This window comes from Octodon degus, unplaced genomic scaffold (assembly GCF_000260255.1).
Source record: "Octodon degus isolate 3935 unplaced genomic scaffold, OctDeg1.0 scaffold00253, whole genome shotgun sequence".
Taxonomy (NCBI): Eukaryota; Metazoa; Chordata; class Mammalia; order Rodentia; family Octodontidae; genus Octodon; species Octodon degus.
Window position 1 is genome coordinate 2,872,087 of NW_004524829.1, and position 9,956 is coordinate 2,882,042.

Consider the following 9,956-nt stretch of genomic DNA (forward strand, 5'->3'; position numbering starts at 1 on the left):
AGGAGGGGTAGAAGCAGCTCAAGCAGCTAGCTTCTCTTCCCTCCTTACATTGTAATGCAAATTACCTGCCCCAGGGCAGGTGCAGCATCCACACCCACAACAATCATTCACCAACTCCAGAAACCACTCTATGACTTCATGAGGCTTTGGGGGGACACCTAGACACACACCATAGCATTCCACTCCTGGACCCCCAAAGACTCATGCACATCCCTTTATGCAAAAGACATTTTAGTCCCTCTCTAAGAGTTGCCAAATTCCCAACAATTTCAGCATTGCTGAAAAGTCCATGTCCCAAGTTTCCTCCAAGATCCAAGGCAAACTCTCAACTGCGAGCCCTGGTACAAATGAAAAGTTAAACACTTGCAACATTCAAAGGCACAAGATAAACATTACCATTCCTAAAGGTACACAGCATAATACCAAGCATTGGGACCAACACAAGTCCAAAATCCAGCAGGGCAAACATTAAGTCCTGCAGTTTCATGTGGGACATCTGAAGCAACTTGTAATGAGTTGTGAGCTCCACAGGCCTTACATGGCTTCACCACTATAGCACTCATGGTGGTAGCTCCCATGGCTTCTCTCTGAGGCTGGCTTTGCTCCTTTCGTGCAGTTTCCCTAGATGATCCATGTTCCTGGCTTTTCAAAATTTCTGGGATTTCCTCCCAGGCCTTCTTCTAAAATCAAGGTGAAATCTTCTTAACCTCAGAACTCCTGCATTATGCGTGTGCCTAAAACCAATACCATGTGGATGCTGCCAAGGTCTGCTGCCAGCTGGAGCAGTAGGCAGGCTTTTCTCTCTCTTGGCTGCAGGGGTCAAGTGCCTGGATCACTGAGCACTCTGACCCTGCTTCAGAGGAATATATTCTCCATGCCAGTGGCATTCTGGAACCTAGTGTGGCCGCTACTGCCATTCTGGAACATGGGGCTCTGTGGCTTTCCCTTCAAGGCAAAGTCCCTCAGATTGCAACTTTTGAGTTGAGATGAGGTCTCTATTTCTCCAATTGTGCAAGCTATGGTGGTGATAGAGTTTTATTAGGGTCTAAAGATTTCCATCATTGTGTTCCCCTCATAGATCGTACCATCTCCCGTGAACAATGGCAGCTGAACCAAGGCCAATGGCCATACATGTCTCTGTTCCTGCAGATCTCTCCATGTTCTTTTCTGTCAACTTCCAGTGAGAGGTTTACTGTGACTCGTCACCTCTGTAGTTATTAATTTTCATAAGAGATCAACTGCTGCAGGAGGCAGTCATTTCATGTTCCAAGTGCTTGGGAGATCTTTTCCATACAACTCTGACCCCATCTTAAGGATTAGGAGCTGAAGTTTGTGGCAGTCAATTATGTATATTAGGGCACACAGCTGTGTGGTGGCTGAGTCTGATGGAACTCTCAGATCTCCTGACGTCCAGACTTTGCTTTTGGTCTCACAGCTTGCTGCCTGCAGTTGTACAACTGATCTTGCTTTTTGATATTTTTCAATCACCGGACGGCTGAGTTAGGTTTTATGTAATCAAACCCAGCTTGCAAGTGCTCTTCTTTGTCCTGTCAACAAAGTGGCTGTGAAAGAGTTTATGATGGAGATGTGTGTATTTGACATCAACCTTCTAATTTTTTCTCAGTATAAAGACATTTAATTTATAGTGTTGCACCCCTACAAAGTGAGGCTCAGAGCCTGAATAGTTTGTAAGTACATCTCCTAACTCCTTTTAATGGTTGGATGTCACAAGTGCTTTTTACAAGCACTGCAAAGCACAATTCTTGCATATTTTCATTGTCATTATATTCAATCCATGCACTCTACAAAATATGCTTTTAATTTTCTACATAAAAATACTATGTAAAAACTGCAGTTGGCTCACTCTGCACCCGTCCCTAGCCCTTTCTTTCATACCATTGTCCACTTTGAGAGTCTGAGAATCTAAATACTTATTTTTCAGTTTTCCTTGTAGCTTTGCCTGTCCACGTGGGATATTAGCAAAAATCTGCTGAAGGGTGTTTCTGAAAATCATCGCTCTAGCTTGAACATTTGTGTATGAGTGTTATCTACAGGTATGATTGCCATCTCACATTGATGAAGCAGCAGGCATAAAATGAAAGCTAAAACACAAAGGATAGCAGAATGGAAAACTAAAAAGAGTGTACATTATAGATGATATCAGTAAGCAGTCAGAAGCATCCCTGGGAAATAGGCACACATGTATCACTTTGTTTTCAGTACAAAAGTGGGCTTTGTTGTAATATATATTGAAAACAGGAAAATACAAAGAAGAAAAATAAAAATAATAATTCCAGTATCTAATTTTCATATGTTTTACTGTTATTTTTATGAAAAATGTATACATTAAAATAACAGTGGTAACTAACGTACTCTGTAGTCTAATTTTTGTATTTAAGTAATGATGAAGTACAAGCATTTTTTCATGACTATTCTTATGCAGCATGGTATATAATGGTCATATGACATTTCATTTTATGAATATGGCTGCTTTTTATGTATTTGGTACAGGGTCTACAGTGTCTACAGGGTCTCACTACATATATCGGACTCATAGTGATTCAACTATTTTCAGCTTCCCAAGCACTGGGATTACAGGAGTGCACCACCATGCCCAGTCTCAATCGCCATCTCAGTGCGCCCCAGGGATGGGACTGACACGGCGTGCCAGGGACAGAACCCCAGCCACTGCAGTCTGCCTAAACAGGCTCTTTAGTCTGCTGAGCTATCTGGCCGGCCCACTATGTTACTTTTTAATCATTTCTTTATTATTAGGATCTTTAGTTTTTTTAAACACTTATTTATACCATTTTTAATTGGTCCATGAATTAAAATGTATTTTCTAGGGTGGAATTATTTGAATGAAAGGAGTGATAATCTTTGTGTTTTTTGACAGGTTTTGTCAAAATTTCCACCCAAAAGTTTGCATTAATTTTGGCACTAAATTTGTGCATCTATCACAAGTGGATTTGTAAGTCAGGGTCTTGCTCTGTCTAATTTTTTTTATTTTATTTAATGGGTTAGTGAATTAATCAAGAGAGAAGCACAATGAACACAACTGAATACTCCAAGAAAAGTCTGATTTTTATTTCTTCAATTAGATCAGTACATATGCCTTTTTCTATACTTGCTAGATATTTAGATTCTTTATGGACATGATCTCTTTGGGTCTTTCCCTAATGACTTTTTACTTACAGTAGTCACACTCTTACTAGCTTATAAGAATTATTTATATGTTACAGGCAACCTTCTTGATATACAATGTTACAGATACATTTCTTTTTCTTTTTCTTTTTTTTTTTTTCTTTCTTTTTTTGGCAGAACCAGGGATTGAACTCAAGCTTTTGCACTTGTCAGGCAAGTGCTTAATCTACTGAGCTATCTCCCCAGCCCAACAGATGCATTTCCAACCTCATTATCTGTGGGAAGCCATTCACTGGTATCCATTTTATAATAGTGTCAGCCATTTTCTTAAGTTTCTATTGCCCTACTGAGTTAAGTTTCTGGTCCTTCCTGCCTTGCCCATTCCCTGTGAATCACGCGCTATGCCCCAGGGGTGGGACCTACCTCTGTTGCCTAGATACCTCTGTTGCCTGCTGATGTCAAGAGCTGAGAATTCCTCATTCCTACACTCCCTATATATACCCAGCACCTCCCCTGAATAAACGAGACTTGGTCAGACTCTCCTGTCTTGTCTCCATTACTTGCATCTCTTGTCCTTTGTCCCCTCCTCCATTCTCCGCTCCTCTCCCAGGTGACCTTCATTGACTGAGGCGCTGGACGGGACAATTATCCATGTTTTCCTCTTATATGTAGTCTTACTTTAAAATGAATAATTTTTTTTATTTTTAGAAGAATATTTTATTTATTGCTTAATTTTAATTTTTTAAAAAATTTTTTTCTTTTTTCATCTTTTTTTTTTTTTTTTTTTCGGAACCGGGGATTGAACTCAGGCCCTTGCGCTTGCCAGGGAAGTGCTTATTCCACCGAGCCATCTTCCCAGCCCCATTTTTTCATCTTTTTATTGCAGTGAAATACCTATAACATAAAATTGGTCATTCTAATCATCTTAGATGCATGGTTCAACAGTAGTAAATGCATCCATATTGTTTTGCAAGCAACTACTATCATACATATCCTCAACCTTTCATTTTCTCAAAATTAAACTCTATCTATGCTCATTAAACACTAATGACCTATCCCCCTCCCCACCTTGCAACAACCACCATTTAAATGTATGGTTTTGCCCCTATCATGTTTCCTACCTTTTTTCGTTGCCCTCTCTTCCTTGTTTAATCCTTAAGTTCTCACTTTCCTTTTAATTGTGTTATACCTTTCCATTTTTATTTCTTCTTTTGAGTTCTTATACTAGGGAGAGTATATGATATTTACATATATGGGTCTGGTTTACTTCACTTATGAGTATATCTTCAAGTGGCATCCACTTAAAAATGAACACCTCGAGTTTATCATTCTTTTTTTAAAGGGTAATAAGTGAGTTTATCATTCTTTATAGTTGAGCAATACTCCTTTGCATAAAAATACCACATCTTTGTCGACCATTCCTCAGTGATGGGCATCTTGGTTGTTTCCAAGATTTGGCTATCACAAATTGTGCTGCTATAAACATAGATGCACATATATCACTATGATTTGACCTTTTCAGTTCCTCTGGGAAAATTCCCAGTAGGGGAATAATTGGCTTGAATGAGATTTCCAGTCCTAGTTTTTTAAGGAGTCTTCACACTGATTTCCATAACAGTTGCACCAGTCTACATTCCCACCCGCAGTGGAGAAGGGTTCCTTTTTCCCACAGCCTCTCCAACATTTGTTGTTTGTTGATTTCTTTATGATAGCCATTCTTGGTGGGGTGAGATGGTATCTCAGTGTTGTTTTAATTTGCATTTCATGGATGGCTAGTGATGTGGAGCATTTTTCATCTATTTATTCACTTCTATAATTTCGTCCTCTGTGAAGTGTGTTCATCTCAGATGTGAATGAATTGTTTATATGATTTATCTCTCTGAATTTATTTTGGAGTTTAAATTACTAGAGATATAAGAATTTTTCTATTTGTGTAGTTTTTCAGTATTTGCTGAGATCCAAATTCTTATTGATTTTTCAACATAGATCTTTAGTAGATTATTTTGCCTACTTAGTGTCCAGTTTATCTTGCTATATTAACCAAGCTGATTGGTTCAGCAGTGATCACATGGGAAGCAACCACCTACAGGTTAGATACACGAAGTTAGGAGCTATTAAGGTAACTGGATAAGCATTCAGCTAGCTAGGAAAAATTTGTAAAATAGCACCTTAAAAAATTTCAGGGACAGGCCGATATAAGGAACACAGACAATACAAACCCTGATTACAGTAAATCTAAGAGTTAGGATAGAAGAAACATATAGAAAAATAGATTTAGATAAACTGAGTTGGGAGGAGCTGATCACTTACCATGTTTTTAAAATTTTTTATTCACTTTAATGAGAAAAATAGCAATGAAACAGTTTCAAAATAGGTTTGTAAGACATAAATAATTAATACATTGCATTGTCTTCATAGTAGTTATTCAGAGAAAAGATACAGACATAATGTCTTCTCTAAACAATATTAGTACAAACCTTTCTTCTTATTGAACTAAGAGGAAGTAGCTGTATATCTATCCTATTTTGTGAAAAAATATATATATATACATATATATTTCACTACAAAATGTTCCTTTATTTATATCCCAGCAATGGGTATTCCATTGCTGTTAGAGAAACTGTATTTGAAAAAGTCTGTAAAGAACCAGCATGGGGGCTGATGAGATGGCTCAGTGGTCTAAACCACCTACTTGGAACAAGCTTAACAAAGCACAAGGACCTCGGTTCAATCCCCCAGCACCACATGCCAGCCAGCCGCGCCCCCAGGTGGGCTGAGCTGGTCACACACACACACACACACACACACACACACACACACACATAAATAAATAAATTAAAAAAAAAGAACCAGCATGTTTTTTTTTTTTTTATCTGAGTGTTCCTATCTATTCCTGTTACAACATTTAACATGTTAGCATTTTGCCCTTTAAAATTCTTCTGACATTGACGTCTTCTTCAAGAAAGATCAAGTTGAGAGTGTTTTCTCTATTCTTCTTGGTAAACACAATTAAGTATCCTGCATATTCAATATAAAACAAACAGAAACAGTCTGTCATAGAAAGGGAGGCATGAGACTGGCAAGGATTTTATCTCAGTAAATGACATGCAAAAGAAGCCCAGGAGTTTTATTTCTACCTTATATATATCCAAGACTTGGATGTGAAGAAGCCAGAAACCAGAAACACAAATACAAATAACTTCTTTCCTCCCAATGACTATTCTTTATAGCTAAAGGACCAAGAAAGGGAAATCTTTCAACACATAAACTTTCGTACCATGACTGCTCACTCCAGCCATACACAGAAAAACCTATAGCTACATTCAACATCCTCTACAAAGAAAAAATGGATAACACAAACTTTTATCCTTGCCACATTATAAACTCAGGATATCACCTCTTATCCATGGTAACAAGGACACATAGCCCCCTCTCCCAGATGCACCCCTCATCCCTTGCTAGCATAGGATCACGGAGAACCTGCCAAGGAACCCCAGCTCCCGGCTCTACTTCATAGTAACCACAATAACCCCTATCCTGAATCTCAACAGAGATGAAGCCAGACCTTCCAAACCCATTTGGAACAAATGAAGCAGTACTCCACTTCAATTACCAAAGTGGTGTCACAGAAGACCTGTAGGATATAAGCAAAATCTAGGAATGTGCAACATAATACCAAAAATATTTGGATTTTAATAGAAAAAAAAATGACTCATACCAAGAACACAGAAAATCTCAGCAAAAGAATAGAACACTTCGGCAAAGACATATAAGACACAGCGAAAGACCACAGGGAAATTTTAGAACTAAAATATACCATAGCCAAAGTTGTGGCATGAACAAACGGGCTCCACAGCAAAAGTAAGAAGGGAGAAGGAAGCAGCAAATGTGAAGAGAGAACAATGGAAATCATACACTCTGAAGTAAAGGGAGAAAATCAACCAGGCAGGCACACGCATCCCTTGGAGCACATTGGACTGTGATAGTGGTTATCTGAATCCCAAGAGACCATTTGATAAAAAAATCCAAACAGTAACACCCCTCCCAAAAAGAATGAACACATAGACGTAAAAAAATCCACATCCAGACCCATCCTAGTCAAACTCTAAAGACAAAGAAAAGTTATCAAGCAGGCAGAGAGAAATGATTCATTAGCTATAGGGGAAAAACAATAATGGGTGACAATAATTTCCCACCAAAACCCACAAAGACCAGCAGGAATTGATGCAATAGTTTCCAAATGTTCAAAGAAGAAAGAGCAATCATTCCAAAATTATATATTCAGAGAAAATATTATTTGGGAATGAAGAACTTACTTCAAAACATAAATAAACAAGAGCTAAGAATTTGTCACCACTAGATCTATTCTAAAAAGATGGCTAAAGGAAGCTTTCTGAGAATGGGAGGTCACCAGAAAGTAAGAAACTATACAAGAGCAAGAATGTGGGCAAATACAGGAGGCTTTCTTTCTCCTTTTGAGTTTTTGAAATGATAATGACAGTGTGAAGCTGTAACATTGTCTAATGTCATTCTCAATGTATGTACCAGAAATGCTCAAGGTTGTTATATTATGAATCAGGAAAATAAAAGGATGTAAAGAGATGTAAGAATTTTATACTTTGCTTGGATTAAGAAAAGGCAATATAATTGATTGTATTAGGTATGTATGTATAGCTTTTGATCCAGAAGAGCCACTATAAGGCCTATATGTAGATACACACTTAAGAGCACTATAGAAAAATTAAATGGATTTAAAGAAATATTCAAATACTCCAGAAGAGGAGAAAGGAAAAGAGAACAAATAAATCCAGAGAGAAACAGAATACAAAATATAAAGAAAATAGATGATTTATACTTTACTATATAAATAATTAAAATTAGTGATCTAAATGTCCAGTTAGAAACTATATAGATAAAACAAGAAAACAAGCAAAAAATCAAAATAAAATACATGATCACCTCTGTGCCACCTATAGGTACTCACTTGAAACTTAATGTCATGTGCAAATTGAAAATAAAAGAATGGTGGTCTGGGGAGGTAACTTGGCAGTCTAAGTGCCTGCCTGGGAAGCACAAAGACCTAAGTTTGAATTCTGGTACCACATGCTGGGCCAGACTTGAACCCTGGGCATGCCTTGCCAGCCACTGAAAGCAGCCATGGTGGCACCCACCTGTAATCCCAAGTGCTGTGAGGGCTGAGACAGGATGATCACTATGAGTCTGAGCTGCAGAGCAAGACCCTGTGTCAGATAAATAAATACATACATTAATAAATAATTGAAAATAAAAAAGGATGGTAAAAAACCATAAAACATTAATAAAAGAAAGGAGGCATAACTATGCTAATATCAGGTGAAATGTTTTTGAGTACCAAGAAAATTAGGAATAGAGGGGGAAATTATGTAATGATCAAAGTGTGAATAGAACAGAAAGAGATAGAACAACCTAAATGTGTAGGCAACAAACATAAAAGTCCAATATACATGGAGCAAAAACCTAATGGAAGGGAAAAAGAAACAAATACACAAATGCCATTAGAGACTTAAACTTTTTGTACTTAAAGTTGATAGGACAAATAGACTGAAAATTTGCAAGGAAGTAGAGAAACTAATTATACCATCAACCAGCAAGACTAAAAGTTTTACAGAATACTCCACCTAACAACAGCAGAACTCATGTGGTTTCCAAGTTCCTACAGGATATATGCAAAGATGAATTATATCCTAGACCACTATACAAGTCTCAACAAACCTAAAAGAAAAATCAAAGATATCCAACTCTGTTGTCCAAAGATGGATTCAATAGGAAAGGTCAATAAGATAGTCTATACTCAGCAGTCAGCAAGAAAGGTAGGAGAAATACCTCTAAAGACTTGCACCTTAAGCAAAATTCTTGAAAGTTGTTTATCAATCAAAGTGAAAGTCTCAGAGGTATAAAAACCACAGTATACTTACTGAAAATGAAAATTCATCATCTCAAAATATGTATGATGTAATAAAGCAGTGCTGAGAAGAAAGCATATGCGTTAGTACTACATGTGTCCATTAGAAAAGACAAGAAAAAATCACATCAATCAACTAAATTTTCACTTTAAGAATGTAGAAAATGAAGCGCAAAGTAAACCCAAAGTTATTAGAAAAAATAAAAAGGCCATAGATCAACAAGTCTGAAAGAAAAGACATTGGAGAAACCAAAAGCTAGTTCTTTGAAAAACAATACAAATTGACAAGCTTCCACAAGACTGGAAAAAGTGAAAAGAGAGAAGACAGAAACTACTAGCGTCTGGAATGGAACATGAATATCACAAAAGATATTATGGACCTGAAAAAGATAAAAGAGAATACTGAAAAAACTCTAATAAAGTTGACAACTTAGATAATATACACCAATTCCTTGAAAAATACGAAGTACTAGAACTCACCTAGTAGAAGCAAATATTTCAAACCATATTTAAATGTTATAGAAATTGAATTTGTAAAATAAAGCCTTCCAAAAAACAAATTTCCAGACACAGATGGTTGCATTGAAAACTTCTATCAAACATTTACAGAGGGCCGGCCAAATAGCTCCGTGGACTAAAGTGCCTGCTTAAGCAGAGGCAGGGGTCAGAGGTTGAATCCCCAGCTTGCCATGCCAGGCATGCAGAGAAGGCGATTGAGACAGGGTGTGGTGGAGCATGCCTGTAATCCCAGGGTTTGAGAAGCTGAAAACAGGAGAATCATTACAAGTCCAATCTGTGTAGTGAGACCCTGTAGACCCTGTACACACTGCAATAAATAAAAAAAAAGAAGAATTATCTTAAAATTTACCCA